Source organism: Hippocampus zosterae, chromosome 2 (genome assembly GCF_025434085.1).
Source record: "Hippocampus zosterae strain Florida chromosome 2, ASM2543408v3, whole genome shotgun sequence".
NCBI lineage: Eukaryota > Metazoa > Chordata > Actinopteri > Syngnathiformes > Syngnathidae > Hippocampus > Hippocampus zosterae.
The window spans coordinates 11,279,022-11,302,418 of record NC_067452.1 but is presented as its reverse complement, the minus strand read 5'-3'; the positions used below and the strand labels follow the sequence as shown (position 1 = coordinate 11,302,418).

Sequence of the window (23,397 nt, the reverse complement as noted above, 5' to 3'; positions counted from 1 at the left end):
ATCCGCTTTGTCACCAGTGCTGTCTTTCACACTCACCACTGTGTACTATACTCCCAAGACAATTTGCCCATTCTTTGCTCACACAGACAAATTCACTGGCCTGTATTTATACGCAAAAACACTGATGTGATTGTAAGCCTCAACCCTATGTTTGCTCTCTGCTCACCATATGCCCACACGCTCCCTTTCAGCAATTTTATTAACCTCTTCTTACCCAAGTCTTCTTTTAAATCATTTATCCCAAATGACTGGAACACTCTGGAAGAAATAAAAAAAGTCACCTCATTTCCCCCAATATTATAATTTAAAAAATGAGTACATCTGGGTCGCCCAACCTTTTCTGACCGAAGATCTACTTTTCAAGCAACCAACCTCCCGCGATCAACCCGTTACCACACGAGAATGCATACACACACAAACACACACACATGTACAATGATGAGCAACAGCCGTAACAGACCCCAACATGAACGAAACTGAAAATTAAAATGGAAATTACCGCCGACCAAATTGGGAGACCTATTGTACACACTTTTGTAGCGTACTAAGTACAGAAGAACCACCATTGTAGCTCGTGTGTACCGTTTTAAAATGCTGCTCCAGATTCCCTTTCTTTGCCAGTGAAATTGATGCATTGCAGATCAAACAAACCTTGAATTAGACTAAACAGAAAAAAGCGATATCTCAATGCATCTGATCATTAGCTGCAATTGCTGATGACTTTATTGTCAACGTGTAACTGATAGGATCCATAGGGTGGAGAGTACACTAGCGAAAAAATGTATAAACATATCTGCCCTCCTATATATTGAAAATGTTCTCAGTTTTATTTTGTTTTACGCAAGTAATTTTGTTCACTGCTTTCCCATTTCTCCATTCATCCGTTCAAAAAAAATGGAAGGCAAACTAGATGCAAGTTGTCCAAAAGAGATATGAAAGAAGAATGAGTAATCGAGCCATTCTATCCAGCAATAAAGGATATTTCTCTACACACCATTGATGCCTGATGTGTGATATCACAACTCAGAAGGTTCTTCAGTCAGCAAGATCAGAGCTTAGCCATGATGGAGGCAAAACAATAAAAAAATACAGTGAAGATGAAAATAAGAGTCACAGCCTGCAGGTATTACTGATCTGATTGCCTCGCTACTGATTCACTACTATCTATATACGCAGGTTTTTTGTAACTTTATCTGACTTTTCCTTATTTTCCCCCCACTGGATTTTTCTCTGCCTTTTTGTAGTTGGCAGCTCTTTTGGGTCATCAGGACAAACTGGAGTAATTAATTACCACCAGCCAGACTGTGACAAAGGAGTCACAGGAGGGATCATGGGAAGCTGAAGTAACTTGCCAGCCCCAAGACCTGCCAATCAGGGAGAAATAGCTAAACCGAGACAGACAAGAAAGACTGCAAAGCTCGTTATCATTTTCACAATTATGTGACATATTCTGACATGTTGTGATAACAAAATTTCCTTTTGTCTGTCTGATGCATCTAGGATAGCTTTGTGAACCTAAGTTAGCTCAGTTAGCTTCATAGTTTAGCTCACCAATTGCTGGTCAAATACTTAATGTCGCTTCTGCATTTAATTGAGAAGCTGAAAAAGCAATAGATTAGACACCACAGAGACTATAATTTTGAACCTGTAGCATTTAACCCTTGGGTCCTTCAAATGAAAAAAAACCTAAGTTACGCATTTTACAATTTTTGTAATGATGTATTTTGTGTTATACAAACATTCTTTTTTTTTTCAAACACTCAAAATGTTCAGAGGCATCTGTGCTATCCATACATATATAGTTTATATTAGTTCTTTGGGATTTTTTATTCTTTTATTTTTTGCAAAAGAAAAAAAAATTGTGTCTGGAGGTCCCAACCAAGCCCTACTAACAATCCCGACCGGACGTGTTCATGTAAAATGCATTGGTTTGAAGCCTCCTGCAAAAAGGCAAACTCATTTGCGATCCTCTGGCGCCACCTAAAAGTTACACAATTGGAATGACCTCAACCCAACAATGTGACATGCATACGTCTGTCCAAGTGAAAACAAAGCGATTGACGTAAAAATCGCGTGAAATGCATGTTTACACATTAGGGTTACGATGCATTCAAAAATATGAATTATAATGGGTCTCTATGGTGCAAAATATGTAAATTGTGAAGATTACGGAATCAAAACCTTTTTTATTATTGCTGCAATGCCTGAGAATTATCAGCCGGTGACGTCATTAAATTTAGGCCATTTTAGAACCCCTCCATACGTCTCAGCTCTCTCGTGTTTTTCCGAATGCCTTTGCCTTTGATTCAAAGACATAATTTTACATTTATTGCAAGCGGTGGACTATGAGGGTTAAAACAGCAATCATTATTCAAGCATAGACATCGATAAATAGTCTATACCAAGAGTAGAGTAGTTCTCTGTGTCCCTAATACTTGACATTGCTGCTATACACTTTAAAATCATGCAGACTTCTCCTTTGATGTTGAACTGCAATCCGTAACATTCTGAAGAAAATTGGTTGGAACTATCGAGCTGCTAGAAACTTCTTCAAACACAGTGGGCACACTGGATCAGGGCCAAATCCTGCATCTGGTCGTGTTGTTTGGCTCGGACTACAATGAAAGTAAGTAGAAGCCACTCATGAGTCATCCGTCACCTTTCTGTCTCAACACTCAGGACTTGATGATCTTGGACAACTGCCAAATATACTTTGTCCTATTTGTCAGTAACTGATGTTGAATTATCTCACCCTGCCCTTGACAGCATGCCCTTAACCACTTCCAGAAGGGAGACGTCATTGAATGAAAAATGGTTGATGGGCGAAAGGAGGCAGGAAGAATCATGAGGGAGCGTGTTCTGTGTCAAAGACCAAACAAGTCTTGGGAGGTGTAATGGATTCCAGGCATCTGGTAAGACTTTTTACTTAGGACAATAATTGCCCCACCGGAAGAACACTTGTGAACCAACCTAGCCCAAACTCCACTCTCCTTATTTTCGCCTGTTTCCTCTTCTTTGTGTCCATATGCTTGACAATGTTTTTGTGGTTCATTAAAATACCACATGATAGTATGTTTTATATAGAGTGTCAAAACCTGATACATAGTCGGTTTTTCCATTGCAGCGCACTGGGAGGTGCTCAATCACATGGTGTGTTTTGAAGAAATTCCAACTATAATATATTCTTGAAGGACGACTTCGGACATGCTGTCTTGTGTGGGACCTGGCCAAAAGGGCTCAAGCAGAATCCGTGTAAAATTCACCAACTAAGCACAATCTCAAGCCTTTATGGATGTGGGTGCATTTTTGAAAGCTCCACAAAAAAACAGAACTAGAAACACAGTTGAGAGGCCAAGTTCAAGTTAAAGAGCACTAAAATTAGATGGCAAAGTCATAGACAGGTGTGAAAGTGTGTGTGTGTGTGTGTGTGTGTTCTTGTACTCACTACATTGTGAGGACCGGCGTGAGTTTTTAACCAACGGAGTGAGGACATTTTGACGAAGTGAGGACATTTTGGCCGGTCCTCACTTTGACACCCTCTAAATCAACTCCAAAGTGTCCAAAACGGGTACCCTGTGCTTTTCCCCAAAGGTCCCCAGAATGGGTCCATGTTGAGAATTTTTCGCCGGGAATTCACACCCTTTTTGCTCTCTACTGCAGCTTCTGTCGAAATTCAGTACTGCACCAACTTCACACTTTTTGCTCTCTACTGCAGCTCGTGTCAAAATTTGGTACTGCAACAATGTCACACTTTTTGCTCTCTACTTCAACTAGTGTCGAAATTTGGTACTGGACCAAAATTATAAATGACAAATCCCCTTGCTGCTCTTTGAAGAGCCACCTTGAGAAATAGTTATTTAAGATAAGATATCCTTTATTCGTCCCACACTGGGGAAATTTATAGCCTCCAGCAGCAAGAATGTATGTAGAAAGAAGAAAGAGAAAAAAACAACAAACATCTTTCAATTAAATGCAATATGAACACAAAATGGATAAATCGCAGTACTATTTACAATTTTCCTTCACATAATTTAATTATTATTATTATTATGATTGTTATTTTTTATTCATCAGCCTGACAGCAGTCGGTAGGAACGAGCGTCGGTATCTCTCCTTCTTGCAGCGCGGGTGTAACAGTCTCTGGCTGAAGGAGCTACCAAGTGCTGTCAGGGCGGGCTGGAGGGGGTGGGAGGGACTGGCCATCATAGCTTTTTTTGTTTGTTTTTCAAAGACCTTTACAAGTTATGTGAATTCATTTTTTTGTGAGGAATGTATTTTATTGCATGTGTTTGTTCTGAGTTTGTGTTGGACTCCTATTATTTCCATGTGATTTGGTTAAATGTATCCGATTAAAATTGGAAATGCAATTAATAATAACAGTACCCAAATTAAGTAAAGCCTCAGTCCTACCCAAAATCCACCATCATTTTTGCAAAACTTTAATTGTATTCAATAGAGCGCAATGAAGGGACATAGCATTTTTTTCTTGTCTACATTACATTTTACATTGTCTAGATCCAAAAGTACTGTACTTAAACAAGTAGAAAAATGTATTACATTACAAAAGAGAGGTTCGAGGCTCGTTAAAGCCACTTTTCATCAGTTGTTTTTGTTGAGGCACAAATAAACGTTGCATTTAGCATAATTTTAAACTGTCTGACCATTACAATTGGACAAAGAAAATAGCACTTTAAAACGATCTGACATTTGTATCTCTTCAATGTGTACACTGTGTACACAATGTGTACACAGTGAACAACTGTGACATCAGCTCAATGAAATGTAGAGTGAAACTGAAATGAACAGATTTAAACACTAACCTCGTGTACATAAATACAACACAAATCATCTGGTACTAAACAAAGACATAAATGCAGCTCGAAGTGTGACAAACAACGATAAACAAGGCGTTTTCGCGATTCTTTCGCATGCTAATTAGCTCGCTAGCACCGACCTAGCATCGTCGCTATGTTGTTAGCAGTACTCTGAGCTAGCGAGTTTCAATGACAACAATTGAAGAAAAACGATCTCCGAAACACATTTCTAAATAATTCTAAGCACAAGCAGACTTACAGCCATTGCTTTCGAAGGTGAAACGAAAGGAATATAACTCAGGAGGACCAGTTGCAACGACCACAATCGGGCTTTCTGGAACGATTAGTCTGCTACCAACACGGCGTCTGCTACCCACAATGCACCGCGATAACTAAATGAATATTCTAAACACGATTTCTATTAATGAAATGATTAATTAATTGCACATGGTGACCAACTCCTGCTGAGTGCATCAAGCCGAATTAATCAAATATCTTATCATAAAATAACTTATCATGGGGATTGACAATAGGATGGCACATATTTTTATTTTATTGGATGGATTCTGGAGTTGGTGTGAATTCACAAATACTGCGAGAATTCAGCTTGCAGGCATGGTTTTCCTTAGAAGAGGCTGTGAATCAGTCGCCAAATGTCCGCATGACCAATGTTCCCTCTAAATTGTGCTCGTGAGCAATTTTGCGTAGCTCTCGTGCTCCCAGCCGCACACGGTGATGCTGGCGCACACAACGCGCAGCTGCAGGCAACATTGAAGGGGTGTTCACACGGCACACATTTGCTCCGGCCCTGCACCGATGTATTTTGTTGCGATATATTTTGCACCGCAGCAAAATGTGTGGAGCGTTCACACGAACAAAGCCGCTGAGCATGTCAGCACCGGCACAGCGTCGTGCAGCCCCACTTGCGTTCACACGGCAGTTTCTGCAGCGGAGCAAAACGACAGAAAACAAATGAGCTGTCGTGTTGTTGTTTTTTTTAAACGTATACACAACTCAAGGACTACTGGACAGGCACGTCCTTCTCCTTCTCGGTCTCCGTGCCTTCTGCTCGAGAGTGACCGCCCCCGAAAAACGCAAATCAACGATGACTTCAATGACACTCAGAAAAGCAAACACGTAATGCGCCAAACAGAAAATCAGAGAGGAAATCACAAAATAAATTATATGGGGGTGGGGGGTTGTGAGCACACAACAAAGGAACAAACTACACAAACAACTCCGAGACAGTCCAGTCTCCTACAAAAGGAAAGATGTTACCAGCTAAGTCTTGTGTCGTTATTAAACAAACACATGCAGTCCGACAGAGCGTGAAAGCAACGCATTCTCGCCGTACGTAAACTCTTCACAAGCATTTGCTCTGGAGCAAATTTAACCCAGTTGCGTTCACACGTGCAAATTTACATCGGTGCTGCTGCGCAAACGAGCTTTTGCTCCGGAGCAAATTTTTAAACCACCTCCATGTGGTGGATCAAATTTGGTCCGGTGTAAGCTGTTTTCCGGGGCTACGCCGGAGCTAATTTGCACGCGTGAACGCTCTACTGGGGCAGCCCCGGTGTAGCACCAGACCAAATTTTGCCGTGTGAACACCCCTTGAGACCGCTTAATTCACGAAAACCATATGTGGACATAGTTTACGAGCCCCTTAAATGAGCCTCTTTGTTTAAACCTCTTTCACACTTTTCGGTGGACAGGAGACTAGAAATGTTTGTGTTTAACTAAATGACATGCTTTCCATGATTAATGAGTAGGCAGTGTGGGACCATATTGCTACAGGTTGTATTGAGACTTGATTATTCTTGAAAAGACCCATGCTAAAATAAAAGTAACGAATGAGGGCTGGTATATATGTTACAACTCTCTATTCAGTGGTTTGATTTTTGCTTGTTTTGTAACATATCTGCTTCATGTAACTTGTGATCTCAGGTTTTAGACAGGTGTAACGCTTGTTTGATTTTGCTCACCGTGGTCCAAGTAATACTCAGGCAGTTTGTGTGAATGCTATTACAAATGGAAAATTAGAAGAAATATTGCTCATGACCTTGCTGCATGTCCACACGAATGACTCAAACTTAAATACTGTGGAATATTGCATGTTTCAAGTATGCCGACTCTAATCAGAATTTGAAAATGCTAGCTTAAAGCTCTTCTCATGGTCTCACCACCCGTGGGAGGGGTCAAAGGGGTCGGGTGCAATGCGAGCTGGGCGGCAGCCAAAGGCGGGGACCCTGGCGGTCCGATCCTCGGCTGCAGAAGCTAGCTCTTGGGACATGGAATGTCACCTCTCTGGCAGGGAAGGAGCCTGAACTGGTGTGTGAGGCAGAGAAGTTCCGACTGGATATAGTCGGACTTGCCTCCACACACAGCCTAGGTTCTGGACAGCTGAGCAACGCTGTCTTGGGTTGTGATCGAGGGGAGGTCAAGTTCGAGATAGTGAGTGATTGGAAAGAAAAGCCACCAGCTGTTATAGGTCTCAAAGGTCGCAAAGAGCCCTCATTTTGTGACTACTCTTGTTATAAGGTATATTTCATATACCTGTACTGTATACTGCCGTTTTTGTGTTATTTGTTTTGTTGGGGCATATATTTTTGCATTTGACTGCATGTGTTCTTACACATGTATTTTGTTAACATACTTGCATGTTCATAAAGGACGTGTACCATAGTCATGCCCCACATAAGGAAATTCTGTTATCAAGACTGAGCAACGCAACCATGATTTCTACTAAAGAATACTTACTGTTGTTACTTACTGGATGCAAATCATAATGATCCAGTTGAAATGTCCAAATCAGAATGCAACAAATTGGATATGCTGGGAACACTTCTGCAATACAGTACCTAACTCATTTTTCCTTGCAAAGCGTTGTGGCTGGCTTCTGCGCAGCTCTGCTAATTGAAATGTAAACAAACTCATGTCTGGGGGGAGGGGTGCTGCAAAAACTTCGTTTTGGAGCAGGTAACAGCCGCTCCTCTTCATGGCCAATGACTAAGTCAATTATCAAAATTGCCACAGCCTTTTTGAACTTTGAGGTCTGCTGTGAAGGCGAGCATGATAAATTTTGAGCAACATCTACATACAGTATTTGAGTAACTAGGCTCACCAATGTCAGATACTCCGCGCACACACAGTATATTTAAACTGACTTACAATTTTACAATTGTTTTTAAAGCAACATAATTCCAAACTCTAATATGGAATTTAGATGAAACAATTATTTACTTATTGAATGCAAGTCATATTTTCCAGTTTCAATGTCCAAAGTTGAATGAAATAAATTGGATATGCTGGGGACACTTCTGCAATACAGTACCGAACTCATTTTTTTCTTGCAAAGCGTTGTGGCTGGCTTCTGCGCAGCTCTGCTAATTGAAATGTAAACAAACTCATGACTGGGGGGAGGGGTGCTGCAAAAACTTTGTTTTGGAGCAGGTAACAGCCGCTCCTCTTCATGGCCAATGACTAAGTCAATTATCAAAATTGCCACAGCCTTTTTGAACTTTGAGGTCTGCTGTGAAGGCGAGCATGATAAATTTTGAGCAACATCTACATACAGTATTTGAGTAACGATGATCACCAATGTCACATACTCCTAAAATAATTACAATTTAATTATATATATGTTCACAAACACAACCGCACACACAGTATATTTAAACTGACTTAAAAATTTACAATTGTTTTTAAAGCAACATAATTCCAAACTCTAATATGGAATTTAATCGTTTCTTGGTTTATTGGAATTGGAATTCTTTACTTATTGAATGCAAGTCATATTTTCCAGTTTCAATGTCCAAAGCAGAATAAAATGAATTGGATTTTCTGGGGCCCTCCGTGAGTCGTCACCTTACCGTGGTGGAGGGGTTTGTGTGTCCCAATGATCCTAGAAGCTAAGTTGTCTGGGGCTTTATGCCCCTGGCAGGGTCACCCATGGCAAACAGGTTCTAGGTGAGGGGCCAGACAAAGCACGGCTCAAAGACCCCAATGATGAATACAATAAATGGATCTAGGTTTCCCTTGCCCGGACGCGGGTCACCGGGGCCCCCCTCTGGAGCCAAGCCTGGAGGTGGGGCTCGTTGGCAGGCGCCTGGTGGCCGGGCCTACACCCATGGGGCCCGGCCGGGCACAACCCGAAGAGGCAATGTGGGTCCCCCTTCCCATGGGCTCACCACCCATGAGAGGGGCCAAAGGGGTCGGGTGCAATGTGAGCTGGGCGGCAGCCAAAGGCGGGGACCCTGGCGGTCCGATCCTCGGCTGCAGAAGCTAGCTCTTGGGACATGGAATGTCACCTCTCTGGCAGGGAAGGAGCCCGAGCTGGTGTGTGAGGCAGAGAATTTCCGACTGGATATAGTCGGACTTGCCTCCACACACAACCTGGGTTCTGGTACCAGTTCTCTCGAGAGGGGTTGGACTCTCTTTCACTCTGGAGTTGCTCACGGTGAGAGGCGCAGAGCAGGTGTGGGCATGCTCATTGCCCCCCGGCTCAGTGCCTGTAAATTGGGGTTCACACCGGTGGACGAGAGGGTTGCATCCCTTCGCCTGCGGGTGGGGGGACGGGTCCTGACTGTTGTTTGTGCATATGCACCAAACAGCAGCTCAGCATACCCACCCTTTTTGGAGTCCTTGGAGGGTGTGCTGGAGAGTACTCCTGCTGGGGACTCCCTTGTTCTACTGGGGGACTTCAATGCTCACGTGGGCAATGACAGTGAGACCTGGAGGGGCGTGATTGGGAGGAACGGCCCCCCGATCAGAACTCGAGTGGTGTTTTGTTATTGGACTTCTGTGCTCGTCCATAACGAACACCTTGTTCAAACATAAGGGTGTCCACGTGTGCACTTGGCACCAGGACACCCGAGGCCGTAGTTCCATGATCGACCTTGTGGTCGTGTCATCGGATTTGCGGCCGCATGTTCTGGACACTCGGGCGAAGAGAGGGGCGGAGCTGTCAACTGATCACCACCTGGTGGTGAGTAGGCTCCGATGGTGGGGGAAGATGCCGGTCCGTCCTGGCAGACCCAAACGTATTGTGAGGGTCTGTTGGGAGCGTCTGGCAGAATCCCCTGTCAGAAGGAGTTTCAACCCCCACCTCCGACAGAGCTTTTCCCATGTTCCGGGGGAGACGGGGGACATTGAGTCCGAGTGGACCATGTTCCGTGCCTCTATTGTTGAGGCGGCCAATCTGAGTTGTGGCCGTAAGGTGGTTGGTGCCTGTCGTGGCAGCAACCCTCGTACTCGCTGGTGGACACCAGCAGTAAGGGATGCCGTCAAGCTGAAGAAGGAGTCCTATCGAGCCTTTATGGCCTGTGGGACCCCAGAGGCAGCTGACGGGTATCGACTGGCCAAGCGGAACGCAGCTTTGGTGGTCGCCGAGGCAAAAACCAGAGCATGGGAAGAGTTCGGTGAGGCCATGGAAGCCGACTTCCGAACGGCTTCGAGGAAATTCTGGTCCACCATCCGACGTCTCAGGAGGGGGAAGCAGTGCACCACTAACACTGTGTACAGTGGGGATGGGGCGCTGTTGACTTCAACTCGGGACGTTGTGAACCAGTGGGCAGAATACTTCGAAGACCTCCTCAACTCCACCAACACGCCTTCCTTGGAGGAAGCAGAGCCTGGGGACTCTGAGGTGGGCTCTCCTATCTCTGTGGTTGAAGTCACCGATGTGGTTAAAAAGCTCCTCAGTGGCAAGGCCCGGAGTTCCTCAAGGCTCTGGATGTTGTGGGGCTGTCCTGGTTGACACGCCTCTGCAACATCGCGTGGTCAACAGGGAGAGTGCCTCTGGATTGGCAGACCGGGGTGGTAGTCCCTCTTTTTAAAAAGGGGGACCGGAGGGTGTGTTCCAACTACAGAGGGATCACACTCCTCAGCCTCCCTGGTAAGGTCTATTCAGGGGTGCTGGAGAGGAGGGTCCGTCAGGAAGTCGAGCCTCAGATTGAGGAGGAGCAGTGTGGTTTTCGTCCCGGCCGTGGAACAGTGGACCAGCTCTACACCCTTAGCAGGGTTCTCGAGGGTATGTGGGAATTCGCCCAACCAGTCTACATGTGTTTTGTGGACTTGGAGAAGGCGTTTGACCGTGTCCCTCGGGGAGTTCTGTGGGGGGTGCTTCGTGGGTATGGAGTACCGAACCCCCTGTCTCTGAGTTGTTTGTTCACAACCCCCCGCCCCCCATAGAATTTATTTTGTGATTTCCTCTCTCGATTTTCAGTTTGGCGCATTAGTGTTTGCTTTTCTGAGTGTCATTGAAGTCATCGTTCATTTACGTTTTCTTGGGTGGTCACTCTCGAGCAGAAGTAATGGAAACCGAGAAGGAGAAGGACGTGCCGGTCCAGTACTCGCTTGAGTTGTGTATATACAGTACGTTTTAAAAAGAACCAACACGACAGCTCGTTTGTTTTCTGTCGTTTTGCTCCGCTGCAGAAACTGCTGTGTGAAGCGGCTTTTTACGTGTGAACGCTCCACACAATTTGCTGCGGTGCAAAATATATCGCAACAAAATATATCGGTGCAGCGCCGGCGCAAATGTGTGCCGTGTGAACGGCCCTTTAGTCAATCAGTTCCTACAACAACAAATCGCAACTGGCCCCTTGCTAGGTTCTGATAACCTTCAATCTTGGCTCCGGCCTCCCTGTATGAGGTTTGCATGTTCTCCCCGGGCCTGTGTGGGTTTTCTCCAGGTACTCCGGTTTCCTCCCACATTCCAAAAACATGCATGAAAGAATAATGGAACACTCTAAATTGTCCCTAGGTGTGAGTGTCAGTATGGATGGTTGTTCATCCATGCGTGTTTAGAACAGCTTTTCACATGGCTACACTGTAAAAATGAACTTTTGGTTTGAAAAAAAAGATGTCTACATTAGAGATTGTGCAGGACAGCTGCGTCTTTGTCAGTGGCTAAGTACCCACTCGTTGATGAGTACCTAAGAATGCAATGGACAGTAATTAGGGTGTGACACATATTTGGTTTCTGTGGGGGGGGGAACAAAGCGGAGACTCGCTTCGTTGACGCAAAGTTTCACATCAAGGTGAGGGGCCTGAAATTAGCGTCTTGTAGCCCGCGAGTGTGAGACGCCTGTATTAAATTAAGAAACATTTCACATCTTTTTGGAAAGGCAGGTTGGAAATATAGGTTGTTATTTCAGTATTATTGGATGACTACATTGATAAACTACAACTTGAGCCCTTCTGACAGTTTCGTGGTATTTTGGTTTCAATGGCAGCACTGTTAAATGCTGGATGCGGAAGGGAGCCGGTCACCTTGTTGAAGTGAAGTTGTAGTCTTGGAAGTAGGAAAAATTGACAAACATAAATATGGAACACCTTTTACAATATCCCAAACTGTAATAACCGAAGCAGAGCATTGCATACACAGTATATGTGTTTTATTTGTTTTAATTTCTTTGATTGATAAATTAATAACTAAAGTGTTTTGAAATGTTGTTACAATACTTTATGTAGTTTAGGAATTTGTGTGAATTTCTGATTATGTTATATGAAACGTTAAAGTGAGAAGACCATGAAAGGGTTAATCATGTTTAAGTAGAGGTTTCGCTCCGAAGTTGCTGCTCTGCCCATCCCCCCGCTGTCCCCCTCGCATCAATTAAGAAGCGGTTGGCTTCAAAGGCTGGAGGAGCGTTGTCTTCACGCGATACTTCACGCGCACTCAAGCCATTTATATTTCTATACCGGGACAACCAACACCATTTGGCTTTTTGACGACATGGAGAAAACACGGAGAAGACTCGCCCCTAACCGGGAGCACCACCGTCAGAATGAGAATGCTCAGGTAAGTAATCACCCTTTCTTTGTCGAGAGACGGGTACCCGCGAATACGAGTGTCGTCGTAACAATCTGCGTACTGAGCACCGTAGGACTTGTTACTCGCGGCGTACTGTAAACTCTAGACCGATTTTAATTTAAAGCTGCTTTATGTAGTTTTTTTTTCTACACGAAGAAACAATGGCAAACTACGAACACAGCAATTTAGGAACAACGCACATGGCTTGCGCTCAGGCGGTTACGGCAAGGCCGCGTCGCGTTGAATTTATGTGGTTTATATTTCGGCAAAAATGAGACAGAAATTGTTAGTTTCTGTACTCATACCGAATTGAAATAAGTAGACAAATGAACCAGTGCTCTGGCTCGCTGTATTATATTAAACTAGACATGTTTAGTCTAGCCAGAAACCATTTTTTCTCGAGAAAAATTTATTTTTTAAATTAAATACCGAATGAATGAGGCGGATTGCAGGCCAACGCGAGCTGCTTTACTGTGTTTTTAAATGCCAGTTGCTTAATTTCACAGAGCATCCGAAGCGTGTATCCAACATGAGTTTTATCATCACAGGTTCAAATACTACTCTGTACCATTTTATTTATTACTATCATATTTTGAGTTAATTTACATAATCATATTCATTTTACTCTTTTTTTCTGCCTGTCAACTAAAATGTCCATAGATTTTTGCCCAGTTTTTAATTTAATAAATTATATTATTTGTCTCTTTTCCATGAGACTAGAAAATGCATGCTGATTAACTCATACTTTGTTTTATTAATGGCGGTTTTAGTTCCATCTGGTCTACTTTCCATCCTGTGAAAATGTGTGACGACAAAACATTGTCGTATTTTCATGAATGCAAGTTGGAAGACAAGTGTTGAAAACATTGGCAAAGACAGATAAACTTTGTACAGAATTGCCGAGATCTAGCATAAAACTCTTTTTCACCATCTCAGTTGTCTACAAAATTAACAATTTTCCCTGTTTTTCCCTCTTCTGCCCTGATGTGTAGGCTCAAATGCGTAAAGCCCAACCATCAGGGCAACATACACCTCTTCTCAAAGAGAGGCCTGGTGCTGAGACTTATTCCGGAGCCTTCTCCACAAGGTCAACACCATCATCATCATCATCAGAGGAGTCTGTGTCATCCGCCCAAAGTGGAGATGACCACAAACCAGCATTCAGTGAAGGGAGGGGGTCCCGGTCGTCCAACAGCAGTGGATCAGAAAAGGACCACATTGATTTGCATGAAGCTAAGGCCCTCAAGGCAAAATGTAAATCAAAACAAAAAGGTATGAAATCGAAAGGAACAGAGAAGTTAAATGATGGCCAAAAAAGGACCTACCACCAATCTTCGTGGATGTGACTGCCTCAGAAAATACGCACAAGAGAGCAAGGCCAAAAACCCAGAACTGTTGAGGTCAACAAAATTAAGGAAGCATGTTGCTACCTTATGTCAGCTTCTCGACCTGAATAATCAGGAACTCGAGCAAGTTGCTCGTTTTATGGGACACGACATTGGAGTCCATTGTGAGTTTTATCGCGAGACCGATAAAACTTTCCAAGTGGCCAAGATTGCCAAACTACTGTTTGCGATGGAACGTGGGACAGAGTCGCTGAAGGGAAAGAGTCTGCAAACCCTGGAATCTGTTTTCACTGGTATGTAAATTAATATATTTTTAAAGTCATCCCCTTCCATTTATTCTTTTCTCCCTCTGTCTTTGTTTCCACGACAGTGTGCATGTCTTTATCGGCATATTTTCTTTTACCTTCATATTTTAGTGTAAAATTATGTTTTCTGATTTCTGACTGTGAATATTTCAAAAGGAAGACCACATGCAGCCACCTCAACCAAAGGTCTGAAAGGTGGCAAAAAGAGAAGACTAGATCCAGGGAGACGACAGGAAGCTCAAGATGGTATGTAATAAAAATAACATTAGTAGTCATAGCAGGAAGAGGGATGCCAATATATGCTCTAGAGTTCATGCTTGAAATTAATATAGAAACCTTGAATCATTTCAAATTAATCACATTCAAACATTAGACCTAGTGTTGACCAAATGACCTACTTCTAAGTTACAACAATTTTTAGTTAGACACCAATTGATCCCAGTTGCCTCTGCCTCTGGCACCTTTAACCAGAACCTTTTTTTCAATGATAACAATAAGCAAACAAAAGCACGCACATATGTATGTCGAGTTATTTGGGGGGATGTTGCAGCAACTTGACAGGCAGCTGCCTCTCACTATCCTCACACGTGTGCTGTTCTGACACACATCTGTCCTGTGGATTAAAAGTAACGAACAATGATCAAAGACAGAACTTTTAATCAAACAGGGAGTTAGTGATAACATGTGATCGATACCGTTCTAATACCGTTAAACTACTACTGATTAAAGCTGGTTAGCCTGTCGACCTCACAGTGCAAAGGTGCAGGGTTCAATTCCGGTCCTAGTCTTCCTATGTGGCGTTTGCTTATTTTTCCCACCACATACCTGCGTGGGCTTACTCCAAGTACTTCGGTTTCCTCCCACATTCCCATAACATGCATGGCTGATTGAACACTCTAAATTGTCCCCAGGTGTGAGTTTGAGATGGTTGTCTCTGTGTGCCCTGAAATTGGCTGGCAACTTGTTCAGGGTGTCCCCCGCTGACCTCCCAAAGACAGCTGGGATAGGCTCCAGCATGCCCTGCGACTCTTGTGAAGATAAAGCGGATTGGAAAATGGATGGATGTTTAGTAATTCCTTCACCTTGACAGCTCTCATTTTCTCTGTGTCCAGACCATTTGCATAAATGAGAAAACCCTTTCATTCTCGGAGCAAGAGTGAATGTCTTCCATCCATATTTACATGGTGTAAATGTCATCTTTCACAGAATGAGAAGTGCCACATTCAGCTGTAGCAACGAGATCTGATGATGAAGATGATGGAGGCGGTAACAGTACCAACTTGGACACTGAAAACACAGGTAATGCTTTCAGTTTGACTTGGACCATCTGTCACTGCACCATTGCTATGTTTCTGAGATGTAAGGAATTTCATTTGAGTACATCATCTTGCTCCAAGGCACCTACAAAAGGCCACCGAAGATGCAGTCAATTAAAGAAAGAAATTATGCTGATGACGCTGATGACGACATGAGTGATGTTTCTGGCAGTGAATATGGCGGTAATGTTTTTTTGTCCGACTTGAATCCTCTTTTGCTGTATTATTGGCATATTTCTGAGATGCATGTGGAAAGAACTTTGATTCTATCAAAACATTATTTTATAGATGGAGGGGTGTGCCATAAGACAGTTAAGAAGACTGTCAAGAAAAAAAAGACAATGTTGGGAAGACATGGATTGGGTGAGTCTCTAACATTGGCACAAGTGACATGTTACAGACCTGGCATTAGTACGATTTTTTTTCTTACTCTAAGTCAGGGGTGTCAAACTCATTTCACTCTGTCAAACTCAGGCCACATTGGCCTCGGTAGATGTTAAGTGGGCCGAGCCATTAAAATTATACCGTACTCTGCTATAAAGAAGCACAAGAACATTCGGAAATGTAGAAATTTAATGAACATATCTTTTTACAAAACATTTCATGAAGCACCTTAGATTTCCTTAGACAAATGTACGATTGACTTTTATCATTCACATATATGCATCGCAACTGATTGTACAAGGGCACTAAACAAGTAATTGGTGTTGAAAAATACAGTGATGCGCTTTTAGATTAAAGGAGATTTGTGAAGAAAGGAATTTTTAAGCCTTGTGCATATAAATTATAAATTTAATCCCTGCCTATACCTTACAAACTAAAGAGAGTGCCATTAAATGTGTAAAGAATAATGAATTAAAATGTCCTTGATAGCATCTGCTGTTTTGGGTCCGTCCGTCTCAGTGACAGACTTAGACTGCTGTTGTCTTCTTCTCAAAACAATGTGTCTTTCTACTCTGATCAAAACGGTGTGTCCCCTAGCGGATACTCCATGAATTGCATGTTATTCAAAATTTTCGTTCCATGTCTTTTCTGCATTTTTTTCACTTTTAAATGATCCTACGGGCCTGATCAAACCTGCTTGTCGGACGGTAACGGCCCGCCGGCCGTATGTTTGACACCCCCGCTCCAAGTCCTGATTGTTTTTTGTACATTCCAATATATCAGGAATTACAAATGTGTATCATCAAAGCATATTCACCCAAAGTATATTATTATTATTATTTACAGTCTATGACGCATCTTTCACACATGGCCAAGAACAACCATCAACATCAGGGAGCGCCACCAAACGAAAGAGGATTGCAACACTTACACATGACGACGATGATGTTGAAGACAGCGGTGAGTCAGTGCATCGTCAACACAACTCAAAGTTTCATTACCATGATACTAACATGCCAACTTTCTTAGATGAAGAGGACAAAAAGACTGGACACAGATCTCTTGGGAAGAAGAAGACAGCAGTTCGAAAAGAACATAGTGAAGTTGGTAAGATGAATTTCTGTTGGATAGATCCGTATAACAATTTAAGAAACTCAAACAGCACAAGTCACTGTGACTTGCAGATGTAAAGACGAGTCGTTGAAGTGGTCTACTCAGTTGTAAAATTGTCTTCAATTTCTATTGTATAGCAATTTCTCTTACAGGGTTATGATATAATTTGGTTACAGTAACACACTGATTGTAATTGAATCCAATTTAAAAAAAATCTGACCAAAGAGAGATACAGTCGAACCTCTCAACAACGAAATCATGTTTGCAGCCAGAAATATTCACATTCACACCATCACTGAGCAGGAACTGATCCCACACAAGTCATGCGAGTATACCACTACACCACAGGTGTCAAAGTCAAGGCCCAGGGGCCGGATTTGGCCTGCCACATCATTTTATGTGGCCTGCAAAAGCAAATAAAGCATGTCGAATTCCATGAGGCTTGCTAAAGTCTGAACCAAAATCTCAAAATGTCATATGAAGTCCACAAGAACAATCATTATGTTTTACTTCTGATTTTAAAAGTAGTTATGCATCAATATGTTATGAGTGGTGTATGTAATGTGGAGGTGATTAAATATGTATATGGTCTCCCAAAATTCATAATGGCCCTCCAAGGGAAACCATGACTACAATGTGGCCTGTGCCAAAAATGAGTTGGTCACTCCTGCAATACACCATCAGCAACCAGAAGTTACATATTTGGTATCTGACATTTGAATGGATTGTAAAATAATGCATTTCACTGCAAACAAGGAAAACTGGTAATGCATACCGTATTAGATAATATTCACCACATATGTTGCTCTGAAATCGGCACAGTGGTTCAGGCTTTGATTGTAGCTTCGAAACATGAATGTCAACAGTGCCGCTGGATTACCATTTATCGCGGCCTCTGTGTGTCATGGATTTTTTCAAACATATTCATTAAAAAAAAGTGAAAATGCTGCAAAAGGTCCTCAAGAGGCAGTGAAAATAATCAAAACAACAGCGAGTCACATAGAGCAACATATACAGGACTGTGTTTACTGTATTTTGTTATTTATACACTAACCTAACCCAACTTATACATGTTTAAATATATTAGTATATAGCATTAAGTACTGTTAATTACTACAAACATGCATGTATACCAGTACATTTGGCCTTATAAATATTTATACTCATACACATGTTCATATACCTATATGGAGGGTGGGGGGGGTTTTGCTACTTAGCGGATTTTCGTTTATCGCGGGTGGTTTCGGTCCCCATTAACCCCGATAAACAAGGGATCACTGTACTAGCAAAGACTGTTTTTTCTGTATGTTCTTCACAATAGAAGGCTTCAGAAATAGAAAACAAAAGTTTGGGGCATGCTGGAGCCTATCCTAGCCGTCATTGGGCTGTAGTCAGAGTACACCCTTTAGTGGTTGCCACCCAATTGGGGGGCCCACATAGATAAACAAGACATTAAAGGCGGAGACTAGGCAAAAAACCCCACATTAATTTTAAGGATATTGAAAAATATTAAATAATGTAAAGAGCATAACACTCATGAATCATGCCTTGAGGGAAATTGCTGCTGAGGTGTTTTTAAGTCAACAAAGTTGCTTTAAACTAGATGCCTAAAACATGTTTTGAATCAATGCATTTTTGATAGTTTTTATTCTGGTCCTGTTATCAGTCAAGGCAGTGTTCAGATCTGTTTATATTCAACTAAACCACTAATAACCCTCTTTTTTTCCCCTCCAGAATTGGAAACTAAAAAAAGGAAGAGACCCGGACTCCAAAGGAAAGAGCAGCAATTGATCGACACCTTTCAAAATTTGTAGCATTAAAGAAAGTTCCAAGGAAAGATGACTGCGTTAAGTGTCGTAGTCAAGCATCGCCAGACCTTGAAGACCGCACATGGAGAGATATTCCACAATGAAATTATTAAAAGATATGTAATTGGGAAAAAAGCTTGAAGATGAAAGATAGAGGGAGAGACATAGGGGGGAGATAGATGAAGGGAGAGAGGGAATGGGATGAGAGAGAGGGGAGAAAAGGAATAGAGTTTGAAAGCACAGTTATTTGGTAGGGTATATGTGGGTTCATGTGTCAGGTTGTGGCGCAGCAAGTTTTTTTAGTGTGCGTTTTGAAGGTTGAAGTTTTTCAGGTGTTCTTGTAAGTTTTGAATAAGAGTACTTTTGTTTGTCAAAAATAAATCATAAAGTCAAGTCAGCTTTTATTGTCAAATATGCTCTCTGTGTAATGTACAGCACAGATTAAAATACTTTCCTCTCTCAGCCACAGTGCAAACATGTAGCGTATTGAACACACAAATATCAGAACTAAATAAAACTAAATAAATGACAGTACCCATAAATTAATGGTGATAAACTGTTTAAAAATAATATATCTGATTATAAATTTACATCATTAAATGTTTAGTAAGGTGAACGGCACCTAATCTACTTCAAAATCATTAAGAACGCATGGCCAGTGCCCGGTCCTCACTTATCTAGTTAAAAACTTTTTCTTAACCTTTGGTGTTTTATTTAATCTAAAGGAATGTATTGCCTAAGGGCGCCCTCCTGTGTCTAGAAATGTGTCTTTTTCATTTCTTTTTCAAGCAGAAAGGGTGGTCCTCGCTTTGTAGGCCTTTTTACTCGGTCCTCACTGTGCAGCAAGTGCAGGAATGTGTGTGTGTGTTTGTGTGTGTGTGTGTGTGTGTTTGTGTGTGTGTGTGTGTGTGTGTGTGTGTGTGTGTTTGTGTGTGTGTGTATGTGTGTGTGTGTGTCTGGATGTGTTTGCAGACAGACGGTAGAGAGGTCACAGCACCTCCGCCCACTGAAGTGTAACCTCATGTCAACTCTTCATGGCAGCAAACCAAATCTGCTATGCAGAGCAGAAGCGAAATCTCAAGGGTGTTTCTTCACAAAAGGTAATTAAGCAGTTTGGCACATCATTGTCGAAGGTCGTTCCGAGCCAAGTCCCACCTTCGATTAACATTACTCATATGACTCCAAAAGAGAACATTTACCTTGGTCTGTACAATTTTTGTGGGATTTCTGCATAACCTTGGTACCAGCTTAAAAGATAGAATTGGACAATGCAATGTTTTGCAGGCCTCGGTAGAAGAATGCAGAGGTGTATTTTAGCTGCATATTGCCATCGTCATCATCCCCAGCAACTTTCTATTCAACTCAAACATCACATTTCTCTCCATTGCCTGAGTCATCGTCGAAATCACTGTTTTTCCACTGCGACTTGAAAGTGTGTGAAATTTCATCACAAGGTGATTTCATGTCTGCAGATAGAGCCTGTCGTGGCGGCAATCCTCGTACTCGCTGGTGGACACCAGCAGTAAGGGATGCCGTCAAGCTGAAGAAGGAGTCCTATCGAGCCTTTATGGCCTGTGGGACCCCAGAGGCAGCTGACGGGTATCGACTGGCCAAGCGGACCGCGGCTTCGGTGGTCGCCGAGGCAAAAACCCGAGCGTGGGAAGAGTTCGGTGAGGGCATGGAAGCCGACTTCCGGACGGCTTCGAGGAAATTCTGGTCCACCATCCGACGTCTCAGGAGGGGGAAGCAGTGCACCACTAACACTGTGTACAGTGGGGATGGGGCGCTGCTGACTTCGACTCGGGACGTTGTGAACCGGTGGGCAGAGTACTTCGAAGACCTCCTCAACTCCACCAACATGCCTTCCTTTGAGGAAGCAGAGCCTGGGGACTCTGAGGTGGGCTCTCCTATCTCTGTGGTTGAAGTCACCGATGTGGTTAAAAAGCTCCTCGGTGGCAAGGCCCCAGGGGTGGATGAGATCCGACCGGAGTTCCTCAAGGCTCTGGATGTTGTGGGGCTGTCCTGGTTGACACGCCTCTACAACATCGCGTGGTCAACAGGGAGAGTGCCTCTGGATTGGCAGACCGGGGTGGTAGTCCCTCTTTTTAAAAAGGGGGACCGGAGGATGTGTTCCAACTACAGAGGGATCACACTCCTCAGCCTCCCTGGTAAGGTCTATTCAGGGGTGCTGGAGAGGAGGGTCCGTCAGGAAGTCGAGCCTCAGATTGAGGAGGAGCAGTGTGGTTTTCGTCCCGGCCGTGGAACAGTGGACCAGCTCTACACCCTTAGCAGGGTCCTTGAGGGTATGTGGGAATTCGCCCAACCAGTCTACATGTGTTTTGTGGACTTGGAGAAGGCGTTTGACCGTGTCCCTCGGGGAGTTCTGTGGGGGGTGCTTCGTGGGTATGGCGTACCGAACCCCCTGATACGGGCTGTTCGGTCACTATACCACCGATGTCAGAGTTTGGTTCGCATTGCCGGCAGTAAGTCGGAACCGTTTCCAGTGGGGGTAGGACTCCGCCAAGGCTGCCCTTTGTCGCCGATTCTGTTCATAACCTTTATGGACAGAATTTCTAGGCGCAGCCGAAGCGTTGAGGGAGTCTGTTTTGGGGGCCTCGGTATTACATCCCTGCTTTTTGCAGATGATGTGGTGCTGTTGGCTCCTTCAAACGAGGCTCTACAACTCTCACTGGAGCGTTTCGCAGCCGAGTGTGAAGCGGTTGGGATGAAAATCAGCACCTCCAAATCTGAAACCATGGTCCTCAGTCGGAAAAGGGTGGATTGCCCCCTCCGGGTCGGGGAGGAGATATTACCCCAAGTGGAGGAGTTTAAGTATCTTGGGGTCTTGTTCACGAGTGAGGGCAGGAGGGAGCGAGAGATCGACAGGCGGATCGGTGCAGCGTCTGCTGTGATGCGGACGTTGTATCGGTCTGTCGTGGTGAAGAAGGAGCTGAGCCAAAGGGCGAAGCTCTCAATTTACCGGTCGATCTACGTCCCAACCCTCATCTATGGCCACGAGCTATGGGTCGTGACCGAAAGAACGAGATCCCGGATACAAGCGGCCGAAATGAGTTTTCTCCGCAGGGTGTCCGGGCTCTCCCTTAGAGATAAGGTGAGGAGCTCGGTCATCCGGGAGGGGCTCAGAGTCGAGCCGCTTCTCCTCCACATCGAGAGGAGCCAGATGAGGTGGCTTGGGCATCTGATTCGGATGCCTCCTGAGCGCCTCCCTGGTGAGGTGTTCCGGGCATGTCCCACCGGGAGGAGACCCCGAGGAAGACCCAGGACACGCTGGAGAGACTACGTCACCCAGCTGGCTTGGGAACGCCTCGGAATCCCCCGGGGAGAGCTGGAAGAAGTAGCTAGGGAGAGGGAAGTCTGGGCTTCCCTGCTAAAGCTGTTGCCCCCGCGACCCGGCCCCGGATAAGCGGTAGATGATGGATGGATGGATGGATGGATAGATAGAGCTGATTCAAAAACTATAGTACAAGCGGAGAAATTCCGTCAATTCCCAAAAGGCCATGGTACATCTGCAAATGAATAGCATTTGTTTGTGCTCTAATATGTTGGAGGTGAAGCACGGGGTTATCTGTGATGCCTCCACTCTTCAATACCTGGTGCTAAAACCAGGAATGAGCCATGAAATTACTCAATTTTGAGAATGTGCTTTGGGATAAATATAAAACCCAGAACCCAGGCTTTTACCCATGAAGCATTGCAGTCCATTATCCACTCTGACACGAGACAATGTTGCGGAGGCTGGGTCTGAGGTTTACTTTTCACTAGCTATCACTGTCACTCAGCCAGGCATGTCTGGGCATCTACAATGGAGGCTGATAGAAGATAATAACACACCAACTCTCATCAGGACACAGGCGAGGAAATGCCAACTAAATCTGTGTATGAATGTGTGCGTTAGTTAAAGCTGGCAGGCTCATGCATATGTGAATATGACTCACAGAGACAGCATGGAGACTCAGACAGCCATATATCTGTAGAATTCTCTTCTGTGTTGATTTTGGATCACAAGGTCAGACCCCGCAAGCAAGTGTGTGGACGAAAGATGGATTCTGCATTCACTCTGCAGGCAATTGGGGCTCACAGTTCACCGCAAGGTTGAGAACTCAGGTGGATTTGTCATTTCTGTTATGATTCTTTTGGACACCTTTACCCTGAGACAAATCAGTCTCAGAAAACCAGAGGATGCCCGGTTCATCTGGGGCTCAAAAGGGAAAACTAACAGTGCATGTTTAATGTGCACTTTAAATATGACAGTGTCTATATATCATTACATTATCTGTGACTCTGAGCTTGCGACACATCTACTTGTGCCACTCGCAAAGCTAAATAAAAAACAATGTCACTATTTTTGGAGTTGTGAGAGCTACAATGCTGCGCGAGGGCTGCAACAATTAATCAAATAACTCAAACGATTTGATTACAAAGAAATGTCAAAGGCACTTGGGATCATTTCAGATGGAACAATGAAGATAAAATGCAA

The 23,397-nt window shown here is 43.7% G+C and overlaps 1 protein-coding gene and 2 long non-coding RNA genes across 5 annotated transcripts in view; 2 read left to right on the top strand and 1 right to left on the bottom strand.

The window, feature by feature from the left end:
* The window catches only part of LOC127595403 (uncharacterized), a 69,400-nt gene extending 59,785 nt beyond the window's left edge, over positions 1-9,615 (top strand). The window contains exon 4 of the long non-coding RNA XR_007961259.1: positions 9,289-9,615. This is a non-coding gene — a long non-coding RNA (uncharacterized LOC127595403). The remainder of the gene's footprint in view (positions 1-9,288) is intronic.
* The window catches only part of LOC127595351 (sterile alpha motif domain-containing protein 10-like), an 88,374-nt gene that overhangs the window by 39,698 nt on the left and 25,279 nt on the right, over positions 1-23,397 (bottom strand). The gene's annotated exons all lie outside the window — the stretch shown is intronic.
* On the top strand, positions 14,451-19,386 carry LOC127595402 (uncharacterized). Its single transcript, XR_007961256.1, has 7 exons — positions 14,451-14,524; positions 15,485-15,577; positions 15,676-15,777; positions 15,883-15,957; positions 16,825-16,938; positions 17,008-17,085; positions 18,826-19,386. It is a non-coding gene; the product is annotated as an uncharacterized LOC127595402 (long non-coding RNA).